This window comes from Pseudoliparis swirei, chromosome 9, assembly GCF_029220125.1.
Source record: "Pseudoliparis swirei isolate HS2019 ecotype Mariana Trench chromosome 9, NWPU_hadal_v1, whole genome shotgun sequence".
NCBI lineage: Eukaryota > Metazoa > Chordata > Actinopteri > Perciformes > Liparidae > Pseudoliparis > Pseudoliparis swirei.
The window spans coordinates 4,514,824-4,536,907 of NC_079396.1; the positions used below are offsets into that span (position 1 = coordinate 4,514,824).

The 22,084-nt window shown below is 43.6% G+C and overlaps 1 protein-coding gene across 2 annotated transcripts in view; it reads left to right on the plus strand.

The window, feature by feature from the left end:
• The first annotated feature begins 4,128 nt into the window (after nucleotides 1-4,128).
• LOC130199280 (guanine nucleotide-binding protein G(I)/G(S)/G(T) subunit beta-1) overlaps nucleotides 4,129-22,084 on the plus strand; it is a 30,279-nt gene continuing 12,323 nt past the window's right edge. Inside the window, exon 1 of one of the 2 annotated variants that reach the window (XM_056422623.1) lies at nucleotides 4,129-4,483. The gene's annotated coding sequence lies outside the window, so the exon portion shown is untranslated. Of the gene's footprint in view, nucleotides 4,484-21,971; nucleotides 22,068-22,084 lie in introns of those variants that run through there. The other variant, XM_056422625.1, reaches the window with a different exon arrangement.

Below are 22,084 nucleotides of genomic sequence, written 5' to 3' on the forward strand. Positions count from 1 at the left end.
ATAAAGGCCACATGTAAATAATCATATAGCCTATTGATCAGGCACAGGCTGATGTATTGGTTTCGCATGTCGGTGTTATAATAGAAATCGGTGCTGTTAGTATGTAAGTATCAGTAACAATAGAGGTGTTACTCTTGGTCGTAGCCTGGTGATTGTTGTTGTTGTTGTTGTTCTTATTCTTGTGTTATTTACTGTTGGCTATAGCAGCTTCCACCAAAAATATATGAGGGCCAGTGTTAAAACCTCAAAGGGGATTGATTTAACAACGGGGCTCCGGATATGCACCAAATATGTGTAAGTACTACAATTTTACATTTAGTCGACAGATTACCAGCTTATTCAAAGTTCATGTCAAAGTCAAAATCATCTTTATTGTGAATTTTCCATTCGTGGAACATACAGAAGATCGAAAGTGTGTTTGTCTCTTGTCCGACATAAAGTGAGTAATAATAATAGTGATAAAGTGATAAAGCAAACAGTCAACAATAACAACAACAAAGAACATTTAGACAACATATAATTTATAAATTAAGAACTAAAAATGACAGGGTTTTACAACTCGGAGACCAACCGTAGGCTATTGGCTGATAACTGACTGCCAATGAAGAGAAGATCTTCTATTTTATCGATTTCAACATGAGGGGAATCACTTCCGGGTCCTCGGGTTGCGACCAATCCAGAAGAGCCGTGGGCCCGGGGCCAGTACTGAACTGGATGGTTGCACTTACAGGTACCTGCCACTAGGAGGCCCCCTGGTGTCCCCACTGGTCTTCCAAGTGGTTATGGAATTCCTGGAATGTCATGGAATTTAAAAACGCTGTATAGTGTATTATAGAAATAGTGAAAGTTATGGAAGTTGGCGGGAAACGGTCGCTTTAAAAACTAGTTTATGAACAACAATCTGGAAACATCCGTTCACGCTGCGTTCTCGTTCCCACTTCTTTTATTTCTTTCAAAAAATGTTCCGTCTGCACAGCTCAATGGATGAAATGTGTTCTAAAAGTAACAGGAATTGAGTCAACATTAGTCAAAAAGTGTTTGTTTTGAAAATTGGAAACTAGCAACTGAAATGTAGTGATTCTAGATGTTGTTTTATATATATATATATATTTATTTATGTTAACATTATTTGAGGAAAACATCTCATTCCCCTGGGTTGTTTGCTATGCACTGTGTAATATATATATATATATATGTTTTTTGTTTTAAAAAAATCAAATTTAACTTTTTGGAGCCCTGACAAAATGTGTGAAAAGGTCAAAAATCAATATTTTGTCAACGGTTATGACACCAATTTCCAATTTATTGGTATTTATTTATTTAACATCATGGATGATCCAGTACAACAACAACAACAGTACCAACAAACAATCTCTCTCATCTAGAGGTTGTTCTTCTTCTTTTTTTAACCTCTGTCGCATTTTATTTGCTTATTCCAAAAGAAAGTGATGCGCCCACTCGTGTGCGGCCGTGTGTGAAGTGCACGTGAGCGGCAGCTGTCGGTAAAGCTCCCTCACAACGGACCAATGGGATCTGACCTCAGAGATGCACGCTGGAAGCATTTATCAGATTGGAGGAGATTATGATAAATCAGATTACTGTACCCCCAACCTGCCTATAAAAAGCAAGGTCGTTATGAGCTTAGCCTCGTGTAAAGTCGCTCGTTTTATGAAACCTATGAGATCATATTAGGTCATATTTGTGTTGCCATTTTGCTTCTTTTTTTTTTCCTAATCTGATTCCTCCTCTGATCTCTCGCTAATGCTGTGAGATAGTGCTACTTACGGGGGCCTCTGCATGTGTGTGTGTGTGTGTGTGTCAGCGTGTGAATACGACCCACGGAGTTAGGGGACGTGCACATTACAAAATAATGCAGGATATTGGAAGCGCTCATTAAAAAAGTCAACAAAAAGCCTTCAATGATACACAATGACGATATTAAAACATGAAAAGACTGGTATATTCATTATCAGCATCATTGAGTTATATTTCTTATCGAATCCAATGCCCCCAAATGCTGTGTTTTTAATGCTATTTCACATATATTTGACATTACTTATTATTTAGTACAACCGAATCTTTGTTGACGCCAAAAAGCCCATCGAGGCGCGTGGATTGTTGTCGTTCCAGCAACAGTAAACCTTCTCCCTCCGGGTGGAATCCAGGGGCAACTAACTCTCACCAGGATTAACCTGAGCAGATGAGTCCTGGTGGAAAGCCACACCCATAAACACACACACACGCACACACACATCTTCTCTTTTCCTGTGTGTATGTGTGTGTGTGTTTAAGTAACAGGCAATGATGCAGTGATTTATCTGTATTTTCTGAAAGAAAGCCAATTTCTTCTTTCTAATCCACCACTTTTCATAAACTCATCCTCCACCAACCTCAACTACGTCCTTAATGCGTGCAGAAATGTGAGTGAACAATAATAATAACGATAACTTTATTTATATAGCACCTTTAAAAACAGAGTTTCCAAGGTGCTCTCCGGAGAATCAAGGCAAAACAAATGGAATGGTGAAAAAACAAAATAAAGAACAGCAGCCAAACTAAAGTAGGGGAACCAAAGAACTGCATAAAAGGACGACATCACTTGTGAATGAGTGAGTGTTGGTGGGTTTTCACTCTCTGTCTCCTCCACAGTACCCCTCCATACCGCACAGTTACGACAGGGAGCTGACCGTCCCACAGCAGAGGAGCAGGCCAGTTATCCTCCTACGGGTTTGAGATTCAGAGAACTGGCAAGGGCAGAATATATTCATATGTATATATATATATATATTGATGAATAATAGATACGTGCTTATTCTTTTCCATTTCCACTGCAACACGAGACAGAAGAAACAGATCCGGCACAAAACACTGCGTCCCCAAATGCTGGGCCGTGCACAGCAGAGAGGTCTCTCTCTCTCAGGAGCGTTCTCCATGCAAACCGGAGCTAATGATGCTTTTGTCTTACCCCCCCCCCCCCCCCCCCACACACACACACACACACACACACACACTTTGCTGGTCCCGGCGGACGCCAAAGTGTTCCACGTCTCCAAGTAACGACTTATCCCGCCGAGCATTATCCCCTCCTCGGAGCACTCTACCAGGAGTGCCGGTGATAATGATCAAGTCATATCTGTGCTGCGGAGTGAGGCCTTGGCCTTGAGGCCCTCGGGCGCAGGAGGCCAATCCCCACTGACTTCTCGTCTCGAACTAGAGGGCACATCGGTTCATAGAAAATAAAGCACGGCAAAGTTATTATCACTTGTCAACAAAAACAGCCAAATTGCAAGCCAACGTCAGCCCCACGTCTGGGGACAGTGGGAGAGCGACTAATGACGGTGTTACTAATGGATCAGCGTGAATGATGTGGCGTTAGATGGGCAAACTATCGCTGTATATTATATTTATGTTATATATTATATTTACTGTACATGTAGTGAAGAGTGTTTTTGGAGTCGTGCCTGCTGGCAGGAAAGAGCCCGCTGTAGGTAAATGTGTGGCACACTGTCTGTTTTGGTTTGCAAATGAGACCGTGTTATTGGCCTGAGGTAGCGGTTATTCTACGGACATGAAAAGTCAGAGGTTGTGGTTGTTATACACACAGAGAAAAAGAAAATCACCTTTCTTTTAAAATTCTCAAACTTGTTCATATGGAAGGTTTACAGACAGAGACAAAGGCCTCACGTGTGACATGGATTTGGGATGTATGCTGAGAGATTGGTAGAATACACTAGTAAACAAAAGCAATTTGTTCCTACATATAAACTATATTCTTCTTCTTGGTAAATCGTGAAAGTACACTGAACCTAAACAGTGGTGCAGGCCACATATCAGAACCACTGGGCAGTGTAGAAAAGCTGTTGTTCTAAACCTACTTTGGCGTGAGAGGCCTGCAGTCCTGATTTTAACTCATTAAATAAGCACAGTTCGTCGAATTAAAAACATCGCGTCCGCAGGTAAATGTTATTTAGGTGTGTTGGTGTTACCAAAAATGGCAGTATTTCCTGATCTGTTGAGTCGCCGACCCCTTCGCCGTGCGTTGTGACGCTGCGTAACGTGGGGTTTCCCAGACCTGAGTGCAGGGTTACCGCGCCCATCTCTGCTGTTTGATGGCCGGAGGAAGAAGCGACTGAGATCCTGGCGTGAAGGAAGAAAGAAAAAAAAAGAGGGACGACGACGGTGGGAAAGACGAGAAGGGGATTTTTTTTTCTTTGAGTTGGAATTTGCGTCGAAACTGAAGAAACGCTCCAACGGGACCGTGACACGTCTTTCTGGGTGAACACCGACTGATCTCTGCGCCTCTGTGCCGGTGTGTCTCCCCCCTCGGCGGGTTCAAAAACTGGGTTCGGGGAGTGCCGCTCCTCGGTAGCTGAACCAACGTTAGCTCGATCTTTAGCGCCTGGGCGGAGAGAGGAGCGACGAGACTTTTTTGCCGTTTCCAGTCAATGTGATTTAAACGACGGATACCCTCGACTGAAAGCGGGTGAGTTTAATATGTAATTATGTTTTACAGGAAAAACATTAAATGTGTGTGCGCGGCTAGCCTGTCGAGCAGAAAGGGGTTAAACCCGAGAGACGTTAGCGGAATGCTAAGCTAACCGTCGCTGCCAAGAGAGTGGGTGGGGGTCGCTGGTAAAGAAACTCAACGCAGTGCGTTAACCCGGGTGTCTTTTCAACAGGGCGATGTTTAGCTGGTTTTATTTCTTACGGTTCTCCCCGGTACGATGGTGGCGTTACATAATGCCCTGTGCCCATGTTCATTAGGGGAACATTAGTTGGCGAAAGCTCGGGCAGTTTAGCCAGCACCCCTCTCCAATGTCCGGGTATCTTCTTCCCCTCTTATCGTTCACAGCTAAATTAGCTTTAAAATGGTATTATCGTTGCTTCAGTATCACATGTAAACGAGCATTTCATTATTCTTCAATTCGTGCGTTCACTTTATTTAATCTTAATATTGAGCCAAGTCACCCCCCCTCCTCCTCCTCCGCCCCACAACATGATCCATGTATGTCGGCACACATTTCGCATCTTTAACGCTCCTCCGTGATTTCACGCGAACCGGCCGCACATTTGCTCCCCGGGTTCTTGTTGACTAACCCCGGGATGAGCTGCGGTCGGTTCGTAGTTGTGCGACTTCTTGTACTTGCGTGACTCAAACGAACAAGAGTTTCGGATATACTTCCTCTCGTGTTGCAAACTGCGAGGCATATGTATCGTGCAAATAACGAGCGGAATGGGTCTAAATGTGGCCACCTCGCCAACAGAACCCCCCCACACACACACACACACACACGGTTGCATAGCCAGTCGGCCAGCGGCGGGGGCCACAGCCTACGTTTGCAGCCTGGTATGGCCGATATGTGTGTGTGTGTGTGTGCACACTCCGAACATGGCAGCCAGAACATTCTGGCTTCGTAGCGTTATCCTCCTCCTCCGCGAACGGTGTTGTCAAAGATTTTTATTGGTGCTTTTTTTAAATACTAAACTCGTGCATTACTTCACTGATATTTTGGCCCTCCAGAATTTGTTTAGGTGCCTGCCGAATTTTTTAAGTTGCAAACTCTTATTTGACAAATTGTGTGTTTTTTAAACGGGCTCGTTGACCTCGCAGCGGTTTTTTATTTTTTATTCGGTGAATCGAAACCAACCAATAATGCGTTACGGCCCCAGTGAGCCACAGCTAGCCTGATGTATGTTCACATTCACACGTTTGGCTGCACGCGAAGTCCAAAGTACTGGAAATTAAATGAAGGGATGGAGGGATTCGTTCACACTATTATTCCTTCTAATGCACAATGTATAAAACTGACGTTTGCTCTACTACCAAGCCGGGGACACGAGATTTTAAGCGTCGCGGTGGAGCTGCTGTGGGCAATAGCCATTTTAGTTTCACGAGTGTCAAAAAAAACACACACACCGCCGTCAGTCTGCGAACAACACGCTCGACGTGCAGTCGAACTTCTCCTCTTAACGACGTGAACGCGAGATGTGTCGCCTGATGATTGGATTTCGGACAATCTGTTTATCTCGATCGCGGGTGTGTTGCGGGCCAAGTTGTTAGCCGCTACGCGACATGCACGCGCCGCTCCAGAGTGTCTCGAGCTCTCCGCTCCGGGGAAAAACGGGCACGCTTTCTTTTCTTTTTTTAACCCTACGGAGAAACCTCCGACGGGAGTTCAAACAGGTGTACTTAGTGGTAACATAAAAAAAATCTGAGAAAGATGCTTTCGCAAACGAGTCCGACGTGCTGTCGCAGGAAGTCTCGCGCGGCGCCGAGAGCGAGACGTGCGACGTTAGCCGAAGTTATTGACCGGCGCGGTGGCGTCTAAAGAACCCGAGAAAAGTCCGATTTATAATCCGGTACATGACATGTTCGGTGTTTCTTAAACGGAGCTATTTTGTATTTACTGGTTCACAAATTTGAATTCATTTTGCTCGGTGCCCCCCCCCCCCCCCCCCCGCCCGCTCGAATGAATGGGTTCCTGTATTCAGGGCCCAAGCAGCTGCAATGAACAAGATGGCGTTCAAAGCCCTTTTCATCACCGCTTTTCCTCAGACTGAGAGAGACAGATGCCGAGCATCGGATGAGTTCAGGCTTGGCAGACTAGATTTATTTGATTTCCCCATCGTGAAAAATGTACAGAATGTATTTGTATTAAAACGGGGTTAAAAAAAAAAGAAGCTGATGGAGAATCCAGCTCGGATGAATCCAGTATGTGCACCTCAGATTCAGGACAACATGGTTGGGAACGGAGTGTTGTACAGCTTGACATGGTATTATTATTGTTTTAATAATGAATGATTTATAAGAAATAAACGTTGCTTTTGCATATTGTTGTATTGAACTTAATGGCATATTTCAAGCATGTGTAGCTACAGTAGTGATTATGATTTTTTTCCCCTCAGCTTTAAATGCTGTGATTTTTGTTGTCGCCAATATATTTTATTTTGTCTAAACACTTTCAACTTTATTTGAGATTTTTTTTTCATTCTAAGCCATAATTCTTCAGTTGATAATATTTTCATCAGGATGTATTTTTTAAGTTGGTTATGTAACTATCAGTTTTTAAGGAATGACATCTTACACTTGTGCAATGCTGCTGATCGGCCCAATTACATTTATTTTTTAATTGTAATCTTAAAGCATTGATCCCAAACTTCAAATTCGGATCTATTTTTTTGGGTAATTATTATTTTTTCTGTCCTGGTAATTAATTACACAGGATGGTACCACACTACCTGAGACGGCTCAGCAACTGCTGCCTCAGTGATGTCTCTCAGCGTCACTGGAATTTAAGACTTTTAGTCTAATGGCTCTCCCTTCACCTATGAATCCACTGTAAATACAATATGAAATAAATACATGGCACTGGACACATCATGTTCTTTCATCAACAATGGGTTTAATTAGATGGCCAAACCTGAATGGACACGCCAGAGCATCCAGTTATCTAACTAGTAATATTACAATGATACTTTCACCCAGAATGTATTTGACATTCTGTCCAGTGGTGGACAATGAGGGCATAATCTGGAGGCATTTCTGAAAATATGTATATGTGTGTATGTATGCAATGATACAAGTGGTATATGGCAAGCTTATCTGAAAGCCTTAATGGCAGTAATGTGTCTGAAAGACATTTGTCGTGGCGCTTGTCGGGAGGATGAGTGTCATCACAAGATAATGACCATGTGTTAAAAGCCAGTCATTGGCCCTTTGCGCTTGGAGGAGGGTCTTTGTTTTTATCCCGCTGATGTGTATTTTTTCTCTTTTTAATCTGCGAGTGCAGGATATGAATTTGATTAAAATCTCTGGGGATTGCATTCTTTGGGATTATGTGGATTTGGTCAGTGATAGTGCTGATTTTTCTTCACTTCTGATATGATCCTGCTTCTGTCTACACGGCCTCTTTAAAAAGTGACTGTACCAAATAGTAGCTTGTCCAACGATGGGCACTAAACCTAAAACCTTTTACAGACGGGATGGGTGCTCAGATCTTTGGTTATTCCCGTTAATTAGTGAAAATCTCATATTTTATTCTGCGTATCGGCATCATGTCATGACTTTTTAAAAGAATTTGTCTATTGACATTGGAAAAAACAGATTATGTCGTAATATTTTTTTCCCATCAGATCAGGTTTCATTTGTAATTAAGACTTAATCTTTAGTTAGTGCTCTGTAAGGTTGCAACAAATAACACATTTTTTATCAATTTGAATCTCTACTATTTCAATGATTCGTCAATTTATCAAAACAATGAATCCCTGAAAGGAGGACCCATTTAAATCAGCAGTTCAACAAAAGAAATAATTAGGTTTTTCTATTAAAGCCCAAAATATCATGTTTAGCGTGTAAGATCACGTCCAGCGCCGCCCAACTCAAATGTCTGTTAGATGTCCGATGCGTGTCGTAATGTAAGAATTTCAACATGTTCGGTACGTAGCCCGGCTCTCTTCCCCTGGAACTATTTCCAGCTGGAGAGAAGAGATGCTCAGGAGGTGTTGATGTAGCAGGTACACACAAACGAGACCTTGCCAGAGAGGCAAACCGTCCCCCTCTTGCTTTCCACCGCTGCAAAGGATCTGTGTATTATTAGGCAGCTGTTGCTCCCAAAACTATTTGAGAATCTAGGTTCTCGCTGAATGACTGACGGTGATTCTGGCTGGATGTTTATTCTAAGTCCGACCCAAGCAGGGAGTCCAGCATCGACACGGACCTCTCTTGCGTCTAGTGGAAAGAGGCTGCACGTTCAACGGCTTCCTTACGGGGCCAGGGATGTCAGTCTGTTTAAATACAGCGTCAATTACACTGATGTTTGGTGAAGCATCTTTGTAGGCCATCTCCCCCCCCACCCCCCCTTGTTGAGATGTCCTACTCGCGGTGTTGTCACCGGTTGCACCCTTTGCCTTTGTGGCCTTCCTCAGTCCTGTAATGAGTGCAGGTGGAGGAGAGGGTCTCTTATGACTCCCGGCTGAGATAAATTGGCGCACACTCGAATGGCTCGAGAGCCGGCTCCAGCTCCTCCAGCAGGCTTCACAGTTCAGCTTTGAGGTCAAGGAAAGGCTTTGCTCTCCGTGCAACTTCTGGGCCCGACAGAGTCGCTTTAACGCGCCACCTCGGCTCTAGCGGGCGGCCGATCATGTGGTAAGCGCTATTCCATCTTAAATCTTGAATTGGCTTGTGTTCATGGATGCCTATTTTTGTTTTTCGTCTGGATGGGTGGAATCGGAAACCTTTGAAAAATGGTTTTCTTCTGGATTGGGTAATATCGGCCACAACGTGTCCTTCCCTCATCAACTACCGATGATTGATGGTGGGAATACAGAATTACAAGCATTAAGGATCTTGTTGTCAATGCATGCAGCTGTTGTAGATTTAGATTTAGCATTTTGTAATGCTACTACTGTAGTCCAGGAGGCAAGCTGTTATTTTAACGCTTTGCAACTACTACCGTTTCCAGCAGCACTACCGGCCCTAGACCGCCAAACGCATGCCCAGTGTACCTGAATGGTCATGTGATATGCGTATATGCTACGATTATTTCTGAGAAGACTCTTCAATTCTCGTCTGGGCGGAGATTTGTGAAAGTGGATGTAGCCTTCGTTTATATTGGCCGTTGCTGGTGGCCTCTGCAATGTGGCCCTCACGACTTCACCCGTAGGTCTGGTGTATTGTAGTTGAGCAATCGAAATCCTTTTCCTCTTCACTCGCGAAGCTTTTCTCCGAACACAACTGAAACGGTTTCATCAGGGACGTTGCACATCCATAGTCAAATGTGGTGCTAGAGGTTGTGTTATTGCAGCTTTCTGTTGCTGTGAAAGTTGTTTGTTTAAGAATCCGCTGGTTGGCTGAGATTGACCTGTACATACTTGAGCTGATTATTAGTCTCGCCGTATAACTTAGTCACTCAACGTGACATCTGTTTGGAACAGACGTTATCACCCGTTGCGGGTCTTCGGGATGATGTCAAATCTGATGATACAGGTGGAAGGAGACTCTGGCTCTTTCCCATCACAGTAACTTGGCCAGGAACCAGGAAGCCTTTTTTGAAACGTGGTGTACTTTACCTGCATCGCAACAAGAGGTCAAACATGTAGAGATTTCATTAAAAACCTGTCACTCGAAGAAAAAAATCCAGTAAAAAAAAGCGTAATTCTGCACTCGTCAGCGCAACTTGGAAGTCCTGGTTTTTCCAGCTGAGACCGAAGTCACATGACAAAAAATCCTCTCTTTTAACTGAACTGAGCTGCTGAACGCGGTGCGTGGAGAAGAGGACGGTAGAGGCTGAAAGTAGAGATTGGAAAAATGTGAACGGCTTCATACATGGCATGTGGAGCCTCCATTCTTTTCATGCATTGGTAATGCTCGTTGCAACTTGAAACATCGTTGGATGAATGGATTCCATTGTTGGCCATTTACTGTCAAAATTAATCATCAAAGAAATGCATTGATTTATCGCATTGTCAGTGATGTACTGCAAAAGTACATTTGAGTTCTCTTTACTTGTAGCCTTGAGGTGCAGGACTTGTATGGCAGTGAAATTCAAGGCTTCAGAGAGAACAATGTGACTGGAGCAGAAAGAAACGCCCAGGAACTGCTCGGGGTTCATGGGGTTGAAGTAAAAAAACGAGGTTGCGGATCCACTTTGTGACTCATCTACAATGACATGACATGTGAACCAATTGCAATTGCACATTGGGCCAATAAATGACTGAACGTTCTCTATATTAGCCTCGAGCAATTCAATATTCTTTGGGATCACAGACCTCTAAATACAGGGCATTTATAATCTGGTATACTTCAATTCAATTCAGTTTATTTGTATAGCCCAATTTCACAAATTACTAATTTGTCTCTGAGTGCTTTACAATCTGTACATAGACATCCCTGCCCCAAACCCTCACATGGGACCAGAAAAAACCCCAAACCAACCAGGGGGGGAAAAAAAAAGAAAAACTTTGAGAGAGAGACAGAGGAGGATCCTCCTGACAGATGGAGATAGATGCAATAGATAATGTGTACACAGAAGAGAGTTAAAATACATTCAATGAAATATGACAGTGTAAGGAATAGTTAGTCATAGGTAGGTATTCCCACGATGAGACCCACACGATCCATCAGGCAGATGGCGGTGGAGAGGAGGGAGGAGTCAGGAGCAGGCAGCAGTGCTGAAAGTCAAATGGACCACCAGACAGATCCACTCATCCACCCAGGATTTATGTCATATCATAGGTAGGGTCCGATGGTGAGACGTGGTCAAAAAGTGAAGCAGGAGAAGGGAAGGAGTTAAGGAGGTGATTGAGAGATGATCAATTCAAAAAGGAAAGAGAAAAAAGAGAAAAGTACTCAGTGCATCCTAATGTGCCCCGCCCGCAGCCCCCCGCCCAGCTAGCCATAAGGCTATGCTTCTGGTCTTACTTGGTTCTCTAGCCTGCTGTTAAACAAACCCAACTGACTCGAACTCGACCCAGAACTGGCTGATGCCAGGGGACTATCGATTAGTATGACCGGCCACATGTGTGCCCATATATTATAATAACATATTGCAGTATAGTGAATGTACCGGGCCTGTTCAAGTTGCACCCATTTTAAACCGTATCACAGCAAAGTGGAAGCAAGACCTGCCAAATAGGGCTAGGTATTAGTACGCCATACTAATACTAGTGAGAAACGTACCACAATGGATTATTGTTGGACTCAAATGCTGTTGTATTACCAAGAAGAACAAATACATGAGAATATATTTCACGAATGTGAATAATGTAAAATCAAATGCTCCATTGTAAGGCTATTGAAAATTACTGAACTCTAGCTTTAGCTCGTTTATACAGGACAGTAGTGCCTCAAATTGAGATTGCGGTTTAATTTTTGAAGCACGCACCATAACGGTATATGCCACGTTTACCTATTTCATTTCATTATTCAATAACCCCCCACAACAGACTAAGTGAAGGCAAATTTAAGTGGTGCTCATGCACATTGACCATGAGCTTTAGATTAGTATCGACTACAAATGAGTCTCATTTATGCACCAATAAACAGTCTAAAGTATTAGTTTTAATTTAGTCACGGTCATAATCTGCAGTCTGAGTTTCCTGAATGCTCGACTCCAGACAGTTTCTCTCATTCCGCAAATTTAAAACATTTGGCCGATGCTGTCGGAAATGATGTTTGAATTGTCCTCATTGATGTACCCCACTTCATTTGAACATCGTCGGCATACAGTTTGAAATCACCGTTCATGAGCTTGATTAACCGGACGTTTCGATGTTTGGTCGCACCGAACCGAGCCTCCCGTCGTGAACGTTTCGGAATCAATGTCCCGACTGTCCCACCTCTAACGGCTCGTCACGGCCGACCACCAGGTCTTAGCCGCTGTGTTTGAGGAGTCAAAGTAAGTGGCACCAGGGCAGCTTCGTGACCCACACAAACCTGCCGCCACTCACACACTGACCCTGACGAAAGCCCAACACCACCCTAGCAATGCTTTGCCTACATGCACCTCAATGCATGCCCTGCCTTTTTGAATAGACCATCTCTCTATGTATTTGCATTGTATTTGCATATAAATATATATATATATATGCGTATATATATAAATAAATGTTTTATAGTAAAATGCATTCATCTGTTGCAATTTGAGAGCAACATTTTGAGGCTAAATCAATGAAGAACATCACATAGGGGTCTCAAGTACTGTATTTGACGGGCACAATTTCATACTTCTACTCACCTACATCTCAGGGAAATATTGTGATTTTACTAGTTGGGCTACTTTGAAGATTCAGATTATTATACAAGTCTACTACTAAACTAGGACGCACTATAAAGTAGCATACAGCCTGAAACCAGACGGGATCCGGGTTTGAAGAACGCTCTTGTAAGTTTCCGAAATCCATCGCTGCAGAGCGTTGCAACTCCCGGCATGGTTTGATTGAAGCAAAGTTTCTTCTTCACGCATCCACGGGAAAAGGCTCGTTCACGGATTAATATTGGGGGGGGTTTTAAAAAGCCAATATTGAAATCATTCAAATGAAGAGGGATTTGAATCGGACAATTCTGGACTAGCTGTCATGTGACTCTTCAGACACGCTTGCTCCTCTCTTGGAAGCTTGGAGATTATTAATGCAATCAAAGGAGTTTATTTTATGTTTTTAAAATGTCATGCTTTTTTAGGCCCTTTCTTTTCTTCCTCTTCCCCCCCACCCCCCCCCCTCCCCTTTTTTAATTCAACTCATTCATTTATCTGTATCTGTATAAGTGCAACTCAGTAACTCTTCTTGAGAACTAACGTAACTGTTATTGTATTTTGTTTGCTTTTCCCCCTTCAACTTGATTCATTTTCATAATTGCAAATAATATAGTGAGTGTGAGTCCTGCTGCTTTTTTGGTTTTCAGATACTGTATTACCATTTTCGATTATTTTAATTATTAAGATATTTTATTTTTCGTGTAGCTCATTATGGCTGATGGAGTCGCTTATTTTACGATGGCCGATGCCTGCTTTTTCTACTACAGGGTTCGTACGGTCATGGAAAAGTCATGGAATTTTCAAATGGTCATTTCCAGGCCTGATAAAGTCATGGAAAAAAACTTAAATCATAAACGTTTTGGAAAAGTCATGGAAATGTTGGTAAATTCACATGTTCATTTACGCCAAGTTTGAAATAATTAATATAAACAGATGGATTTGCACATAAAGAATAAACATTTATATAAGTGTTTAAAGGAATAAACATGAATAGAAATGTTTATTCTTTTAATCAAACTATTGTTTCATTTAAGGTAAACTGTATGCTTTGGAATTCTCATTTTTTTGAATACAAAATTCTCTAAATTGTTCATGTTTATCCCGAGATTTCATTTTGGTCGTGGAAATTTGGTTTAAAGTCCTAGAAAAGTTATGGAAAAGTCATGGAAATCCATTGGTCAAAATGTGTACGAACCCTGCTACTAGCAATGCCCCCTGTCTAGTAAGAGCAACCGCATCATGGAATGTTTCACTAATCAATCAATTAAACTCCCCTTTCAGTCCCATTGACGTTACGTCCCACTAGACGGCCACATTGAGGAGCACACACTAAATTGAGCCCAGTTTAAAGGACGGCTGGATTGAGTAATGTTTCTATGCCCAAATGTATTTTAAGTAATTGAGGAACAGATGTGAAAAGTGTCGATACCTTTCTGAATGTAGGCGTTTTAACACACAGATACGGGACTTTAATTTAAGATTTGTATCCAACAAAGTTACGGATAAATGCTGAAGAAAATGGTTTGATGCCATAAATGATTAAATGCAAAACCAGTTGAGAAGGAAAAGTTCTGCTCCCAGAATATCTTCCTGGGATTGTCTGTTTGCCTGAATAGAGGGTCAGTGCCAGAGCAACTGGAAGTAATGGGCAGCTCTAGATCTAAGCGGTACTTGTGTCATTTCAAGCCAAAGCAACACTTGAATACATAAAACCGTGATTCATTCATCTATCATCCCTTTTTTTTAACCCTTGAATCTCATTGGCCAGGAGCTTATACCATCGGTTTACATTGGGCGGTTTGTGGGGTCGACACAAGATGGGTTGTCAGTCTATCACATGACAGACGTACACAAACATCTGTCTGTTTATAGTTGTATATTATTAAACCAGTCATACTTATACATGCACCCAACCTTGAGCTGAATACACATTACATAAAGAGGCAAACAAGAGGGTGCATGTTACTGTGCGCTGTGTAAATGAGTGTTCTCGGAGTGCAGGAATGAACGCAGGCGACGAGGTTTATCTTTTTGGCTGCACACCTCTGAAACATGTTTTCCGCTGACATCTCGTCACCTTTGACCCCCCCCCCTCCCCCCCACCACCACAAACGCCATTGCGTTGCCATAGTTGCGATACCTGCTCTTAAAGGGACACCGTCACTCGTATCGTAAGCCACTCCACTCGCCCTGTGAATTACGTCCTCCACGCAGAGTCCACTTCAGTACGATGTTTTTCTTTAACTTTGAGGTTGTTCGGGAAGTGCAACGGCTTCACCGTACGCGCATCGCCCCCGGCTCCAAGTCCGCTGATGTGAAAAGGTTTTCGTGTCCTGCATACAGCTTCATGCGCTTCCTATACAAATGTTTTCTTTCTTCCTGTCTCTTCTCTAAAGCCAGCCCTTAACCCTCCATTACCGACTTCCATCTGGCTGGAATTGGATCACATAAATTAGCCGTTTTGTGAGTGCATGTGTCGTTCTTCTCGGCCCATGTTTGTCCTGTATGGATACGTCAGCGGCCAAAGGTCACCGTGCCATAAATAGCTGGACATTTAAAAACATCTTTCTGGTACGAACCCACTCTGAGTTCCCACCAGAATGGACTATTCGGGGAAAGTTTGGAAAACGCCGAACTGTACCGTTTCCTAAATTCAGTGGAAAATTCAGTGGAACACCGTCAACGGGACTGTGTCGGCTTATGCGTACACATTCGTAGCCCCAGGATTTTGCTCCGCTTTCAGCAGAGCAAAATGGGTCGAGGGGCCCGAGGCTGTTCATTTTCAGTTCAGCCATTCTTCTGAAGACCCATAAGGACTTTTAAATCCAGCTACTCCTCAGACTGTGATGAAAGGAATAATCCACGTTGTCAACCTAGACGTGTGGCCTGCTGTACGACATTAGGAGCGCCACAGTGCTCATCACACTCCTAAACTCCCAAACCTACACATGTCAAATGACCTTTATGGCGATGCTTTTGCACAGACATGAAAATAAACTATAGTGACAAATCTGGGTGAGGTAGTTTTTCTGAGTTTAGCAAATTAAATCATCAATTTACTTCACTATTTTGTTTGTACTGCCTCTCCTTAAGTGTTCAAGAAAGTGTGTTTGTTTTCAGCCTAAACGGTCCACCATAGCGTACCCTGGCGATTGCCGTTTCAAAAATATTGCAAGCTAAGCGTATCTAGCGCAATAGTTTTGGATTATTGAATGTGCTCAAGTGTTTTGCGTCTCTAAAGAATTGCTGTTATGGCTGCTTGTGGTGTGTAGAGAATAAAAAAGTAACCATCAGTCAATATGTCACAAGATATTCATTCTGACGCGAGCCATATAGGAAGAGGACGAGTTCACCTCCTCCACGATGCGGTCTACGCCTCTTGTTTAGTGAAAAACCACCAAGCCATAGAAAGTGTGTGTGTTGGAGAGAATGGGGTAAGGTCGGACGGGGCTTTTAAGAAATGTCCAGGAGCAAATCCCCTTCTGTCTCCTCGTCCTGCACCAGCTCCCTGGTTCCGGCATTCTTTGTGACCTGGTTGTGTTTCAGCTCAATTTGCCACGCACCACTTCCCCACAGCACTTAGTTGGACTCCCACCCATCAACCAGACCAACGGAAAAAAGACGCATGCACTTACAGTATCATCTCGCATCTGTTTTCTGCTAGTCGAAACTTTCAAAACTAGAACGGGCACTCGGTAGAACGCATACCTTCGCATATCACAAGATTGGGCATTGAATTATGAACATTTTGTCATTAGTTGCATGCCAATTGGATAAAAATTGACCGTGCTATGGTGAAAAGATGATTTTGACCTTTTCATGACCTTGACCTTAGACCCGATTGATCCCAAAATCTAATCAAATGGTCACCGGATAATAACCAATCATCCCACCAAATTTCATGCGATTCGGTTTAATACTTTTTGACTTATGCGAATAACACACACGCACGCATGCATACAAATACACGGCGATCAAAACATTTCCTTCCGCATTTTCAATGCGAAGGTAATAAGATCACTTCAAACATGGTAAGAGAACTCGCATGAGTTAATATTACTTTTTTTTATATATATGCAATTATCTGTAAATGTCTTATCAAATTCTTTCATGTTGAGTAACCAAATATGATCTGAAAGTTGTACCTTTTTCTATTCTACATCAACCAGATTTACGGCGCACATCCAGTCCAAGAATGGTCACATTAAATGAGTGAAGTTCGGTTTGGACCGGATCTTTCCAGCCTGCAGTTCAAATGCATTTTTAAACCAAGAGCACACATTCAGAAGTGTGTTCCCACTTAAAGAATTGGAATATATTTGGACGTGTTAAGCCAAAACAAGCCATCACAAATGGATTGGGGCAGCTCTCTGACATAAACGGCTCGTTGTTACATCAGACATCCCTTTAAACCTGTTGCCAGTCTGATAGTTGGAGCTGGTCAGCGGTGAAGCCGTCACTACTGGTTATACTGGAGGCTCTGAGCACATTGTGGGTCGGCCCAACTCTCATTGAGAGGGCACAGGGGTGGGAGAACGCTTTTTAATATTGCCGAGGGTTTTTCTTCGGATGCCTGGCTGGAAGAAGAAACGAGGTGGTTCTCTCCAGACAGAGTGCTTCTCTAAAAGCCTTTCCAGTTGCATCAAGACCTGAAAGCGCAGGCCTATTGTGAGCCCGGCGTCGGCGCGTTGGAGCCATCTGCCGGTTCACCGTTCTGGCGTCGACATTAAAATGAAAATTAACATTTTAAAGCAGCCGTTTTTTGTCGGGCCTGAATGAGATCCCATCGCTTCGTTTGATTTTGAGCTTTCTGTGCACATCGCCGCCTCGGACGTGTTCTCGTGTGGCAGAATTCACCCAAAATAAGCAGCGAGGAACCGACTTCACTTTATCAGACGCGCGTTACGTTGCATTTCCTTTCCACGCTCGCCGCTCTGAGTCGTTGCGGCGGCCGGCTCGTCTGCCGACATCTACACTCGGCTTCGAGCCGCCAGTCAGCTTTGATTATTTGTTTACCGGCCTCGGCCTAATCTAAGTCAGGCTGACCTAGTTCTGTGTGAGGTGCCAGCCTCTCCTCTGGTATTGCAGCAGCAGCGCGACACGCGGCGCCTCCTGCCGATCCACTGCCCGCCTCCTTCCCCATTTCATCCCGACATTCGTCTGTTGGCATAAGCCGGCCTGTCGGGATGTCCTGTGCAACATGTTATTGTCATGCGGCTGATTGCGTCGCGTGGTTCAAAGCCTGGATGGACATGACGAGTGCAGTAGAGGTAGCAGAAAGTGTATTTGTGAAGTGTGTGATGTGCTGTCGCCACATCCGCTGACTGTTTTACAAAGCGAGAGAGAGAGAGACACACAAGCACAGCTAGGGAAACACCCGTAAAAAGGAAACGCCTGCTTTCAGAGGCTACGCGCTCGCATCGAGGTGGAGGCAGCACAGACGACCAGAAGCTACCGGACGTCTCGCTACAACAAAACGTCCATTCATCCCCTGCTGTACCTCCACGCTGTGCGGCTCTAGGAACAGGCTCCCACAACCCCAACGTCTCTCTAAAGCACGAGACCGTACGGTCGGGCAGAAAAGTGAGAAGGAACAATTGGACCGGTGCAGCGGGATGAGATCCTCGTGAAGGCGGTCGCAGTCGTGTGTCGTCCCCTACATTTTGTTTTCACTCGCAACGCCGCCGTGTTGTCCTCCGTCTGCAGGGATGTTCCAATCGCATCGTGTTGGCCTTTGACCCTTGCGTGCACCCTGACCCCAAACGGCAAACAGAAAACACACACACTCCAAGACGACCGCTTCTCGATCCGAAGCGGCTCGGTCAAAGTGAACACGGCCAAACTCCTCGTCGTATATGATGATCATATGTAGGATGAATATTGGAATTTTTCACCTCAAAATGTGCATGTCTGAAAATTTCACTCACGGTTTTAATTACGCAAGTGATTCTCCATGCGTGTACAATTGGAAGATGTGTTCTTAGTGGTTTTTTTGGGATATATGCATTTGCGATTACATTCATCTTGCAATACTAATCCATTGAAGACCCATTTTAGACTTTGTAGAAGGATATTATTTGGTCCTAAATATGTATCGTCTCACCTGGCCTCCACATTCTGCACTAAAGGAGACGCGCAGTAGTCGGGGCTTGTTTCTCATTACAGTGTGGCTCTAACCTACAGATGCTTAACAGTGACATTTGCTCGGGATGACCCCCATGACTGACAATTATCATTAGATTTTGTTTCCTGTCCTCTCCAATCACGTCTCTTTGATCATTACCATATTGCAACAGCAGTGGGTCGTTTGTTGCTGTGTTTATACGTTTAAAAAGAGACCGGACCGCATCATGTGGCGCTGCTATAGCTGCGCCGACTCCCCTGTACAAGATGTCCAGCGCTTTGTGCTGAACGCTCATTTGTACAGCATATTTGGCTGAACACCAGATGAGCAAAGCTATATTTTGGGAAGGCCAAAAAACCCAGGGCGGCGTCGGTGTCGTCGTCGATGCCGGGAAGCTAACTGAGCCGCGCTCCTCTTCACCAAGGGGTTAATCAGCAGCTCCCCTCCCTCTTGTCCTCTGCTTGTTCACTCTCATTAGTTTAATCTGTCCTCCAACCTGCCTCTCCTGCCTCTATCCTCTTGTGCACCAGAACATCTCACCGCCTACCCGACTCCTTATGTCATCAGGGCGGAGCCTTTTGTCTCTCTCCCCCCCCACAAAAAAAAATACTGTCCAACTCCTAAACCAGCATTAAATCTATCCTTTAACACCTGCTCTCCTACTGCATTTATTTAGCCGTTGTTTTTTTTAAATTCATGACATATTCCGATATTTGATATTAAAGTGTCCTGTCTCGCTATCAGAGGTCCCCTTTTGATGGTTATTGTGGTTATAAGATGTATATATTATATTCTGTTAATTCATGTTGTCCTTTTCAATAACACTGCAAGATTTCACAACATTTTAAAAATAACTTGGTTTTTCTCTTTTTTACATCATACTTTGACTAGATTTACCTTTTTTAATGATTATATAAAATTAACGGAAACATTTAGACGATTGTGGAATTGTTTTCCACATTCTTGACATCTTTTTTTTAAACCTCTAGAAATGTTCTCCGATCGAGATGCTATCCAGCCCACCGAGCCGTCTGTGTGGTGAGGAAATTAATGGGTGCTCGCATGCTCATTGCCATCCAGGAAGGAGAAATGCCAACGAAGTGCGTTAGTGAGCGTGGAGTCGAATTACACTTCCCCTCTCCTTGTCACCGTGTTGTGCTCGAGATGTCGGCGCTGATAGGAGTGGCTGGAAAATGTGAAGTCTGCGCCCGTCCTCCTCCTCCTCCTCCCCCGCCACCTCGCTAAAAATAGCTGGCAGAAAGGGAAGGCAGCAGTGGAGGCTGTATCTGTTGGGCTGCCAGTGGTTTCAACACTCCCACCGGCAGCACAAGGGAGAACGAGTTCTCTAAAATCACACCTCTAATACCGATCGCCAGTAACGACTGCGTTCACGGACGTTTTTGGCGGTAGAAATAATTGTAATCTTTAAATCTCCACATTTCATTAATCGGACGTTAACCTGATTCGGGAATTGTTGCATTTTAGAAATGCGGTTATTTTTTTAGCACAAATCTTGAGAAATATATTCAATGCATTGATGCAAAGCGGTCTGAAAGTAACCCGATTTTGGATCCCTCCCCCCCCCCCCCCCCCCCCAGAACCCAACAGTGGAATGTTTTTACAGGCTGCATTGATCACCAGACCTTAGCCCAACTGATCATGTGTTTCACTCGTTTCAACCAAAAGGGAAGAGGACAAAGTCCCTTAAAAAAGAATAAAGTGAAGATGGCTTCACCACAGGCCGAGCAGGTCGTTACCAGGAGGGATGTCAAGCCGTCAGGCGTGTAAATGGATTGTAGATATCTAGCAGTTATTGATTCAGAACTTTTGTAAACAAATATGTTATTAATTTCAATATATTTACATTAATGTTAAATTAGGTTTGGTGCGCAGGTTATTTTCGAAAAAGAACCCACATGTATTTATAGACCCTCGAATTGGAACTGTAACCATTAAGCCATCGTTACTCCAAAAAACACCCATGCCACGGCTTCCTTTTTGCCATCCCATCGACACCGCTTCAATTGGTAACGCCTGAATTGTGAACGACATAGTTTGAGCGCTAACGTTGGCTCGGCTGAAGACGGAGCTAACGGCATAGCAACATTTGGTTCAGCGAATTTAATCGGATGTCATCGGGCCGATTATATTCTATATTATATTCAGAGCGATCGCATTGAGTATTTAAATAAAATACATTTTTGTCTTTCCTTGTGTATTTTTATACGGCAAAAAAAATCAAAGATGACGATGACAAAGTAAAAGGATAACAATCCGATTAAAAAATATTTGTTATATTCTTTTCAAGTCGTCTAAATCTCTTATTCATAGGCTTACCTTTTCCATTTTTGGACAAATACGTTTGGCAAGTAAAACATCTCGGCTACACGTCGCGATTATTTTTCCGATGAATCGGATGGCCTTCGCAACATTATGGTCTTTCCTCTGCCTCCGCTTTGCTCTTTGTGTTTCTCCACTCAACTTTCTTCTTCTTTTTTTTGCTCAAACAGCTCCGTGACTTGACTAGCGTAAATAATCACGCAACGAATAGATAATGAAATTCTTCGCAAACTATTCTAATCGATTTTTATAGATTTTGTTGTTGCAGCCCAAGACGCGACACCAAGATCAAGTACGTTTGTGGGAGCCGAACCTGTGGCCCTTTGCGTGGTTTTTTGCACAGAGCTGGGCGAAAATATCAGAAGAACAACAAAGTGTTTACAATGAACACATTCGGACTGTCGGTATAAGACTACGCTACCTGGGTGTTGTAAAACAACAATTCAAGAAAAATGCCTGGATTTCACGTGTACCCGTGTGATCGTTGAGTTATTCGTACATTTCGATGGACGTGAATCCCCAAACCTAGAACACCGGTCGGGTGTAGTCTAGGTTAGTCAAATCCGTTGACTAGTTGTCTTTTGTTGAAAAGGACACTGGTAGGTTACGCTAACTCTTAATCAGAGGGATTTTACCGAGAAAAGAAGAATTAGTCGGTGATATCACCATGAGATGTTTTTATGGCCTAGATTAAGGGTTAAGGCGCCTTGCTCAGGTGCAGACCCATTTAGCGGCGCTGGCCAATCAGGTGGCGGGTAGCTACTCAGATGTCCGGGGCTTGAAGGGATAAGGTGTTCATTCAGAAGGTCTCCACACTCCCCAAGACAAAGGACTCGAATTAAAACGGAGAGGTAAGGCGTGTTGGCAG